The sequence below is a fragment of the Colobus angolensis genome, unplaced genomic scaffold, assembly GCF_000951035.1.
Source record: "Colobus angolensis palliatus isolate OR3802 unplaced genomic scaffold, Cang.pa_1.0 Scaffold28, whole genome shotgun sequence".
NCBI lineage: Eukaryota > Metazoa > Chordata > Mammalia > Primates > Cercopithecidae > Colobus > Colobus angolensis.
The window spans coordinates 7,729,441-7,731,303 of NW_012116043.1; positions in this window are offsets into that span (position 1 = coordinate 7,729,441).

The following is a 1,863-nucleotide window of genomic DNA, read 5'->3' on the forward strand; positions in this document are numbered from 1 at the left end:
ATCACCAGTCCCAACATCACAATGGCTTCCCAGTAATCACACCAACAAGAAGAATGGCCAGTGTTTACTGCTCACTTGCTATATGGCAGGACACTTGCTATAGGGCAGGCTCCTCCCCTCACAACCACCCTGTGAGGTGATACTGTCTCCATTTTACAGATCAGGAAGCTCAAGTTCAGAGAAGTCAAGTAATATGTCCAAAGTCCCTCAAGCAGTAAGAGGAGGGAACAAGGATTTGAATCCAGGTCCATCTGACCCAAGGCCTGTTCTTCAACACTAAACTATTAGTGGACAATGCATCTTGAGAAAATGTTTATTAATATATTTAGCAGAGAAGGTAAGTTAAAGCAGTGCTTGTTTTGCAAAGGCAGTTTCAAAACAAACTTTCCAATGAGATTGCCATCCATAAGCCCCACTGTGCCAGGCCCTATGCTAGACATTGGGCTAGGCTACAGGAGATGTAAGAGTGAGGGCAGGGATTGGGTCTGCCTCACCCCTGAATTCCCAGCAGTTCAGCTAATGCCTGACAAGTGGTAGGTGCTCAATAATGACTGAATGAGAGCCTGAACAGTATCCCACTATGGAGGAGCTCCCACTTTTGTTAGAGAAGACTGTGAAGTACACAATTCATTATGTGACCCTTCCTCTTCACAAGGCAGGTTAGTATGAACTGGAAGACAGACTAGACTCACTGACTGCACTAAGCGATGCAGCAAAGGTGCTCGGAGAACACACAGGAGTGTTTTATACTGATCTGGCTGTAACAGCCTGAGGCCTTGGGAAGGTTTCACAGAGGCAACATCTACACTGAGTTTTGGAAGTTAGCCATGACCTCACCAGTTGGCCAGAAGTGGGTCAACAGGGGGATATGGTCTACCCTCTTCCACCCCAAGGGGCTCCTTCTCGAGGGATTCTAGATCTGTGCTGTTCTGTGTTGGAGGCCTGGGCCTGATTGATGCAGTGTGTCTGCTAGGTCTGACATCACCTCTCAGCTAGGCTAGAGTAAAACTGAAACCCTCCCCCAGAGCCTCCTGACGTTCTTGCCAGGCCTTCCTTGCTGAATCCCTCTCACCAAAGCCACCAAGACAGGCATCTCTTGGTTCCTGGACAAAGTCCACACTTGACCCCACCCCAGCTGCCCAAATGGGTGGCACAGTGTGTGGCCAAGTTCCTACCCAAATGCTGTACTGTCTTTGAGAGATTAGCATATGGTGGCATTTAACTAACTGTTCAGGGAGACTTTAATAAATGTGTACAAAGAATTAAAGTCTTTCCTTTTGCAAACAACTCTTGTTAAACCACTCAACAGAGTGGTTACTGAAGAATTTCCAGAACTTTTAATATGCTCCTTGATTGTGAATGGCCAAGAGGGTGGTTTAGCATGTGGCCATTTCCCATATACTTGTTTATGGAAACTTTGTTCTCATAGCACCAAGATTAGTTACTTGGACCCTGGCTTTTCTCTTTCTAGGGATGATGGCAAATGTAACCTCCTCACCTGCAATTCCACATCCAGGAATATACCCTACATGTATGCACAGAGATTTATAATATTGACAAATTTCAATACATTACATTTGTATCCATTCATGTTACATATAACTGTTTTTAAAAAATGAGATATATATATATATATATGTATGGAAAGATCTCAAACATATACTAAGTGGGGCAAAAAGCAAGGCACAGAATCCTATTTATTTATTTATTTAAGACAGGGTCTCGGTCGGGCACGGTGGCTCACGCCTGTAATCCCAGCACTTTAGGAGGCCGAGGCGGGCGGATCACGAGGTCAGGAGATCGAGACCATCCTGGCTAACACGGTGAAACCCCATCTCTACTAAAAATACAAAAAAATTAGCC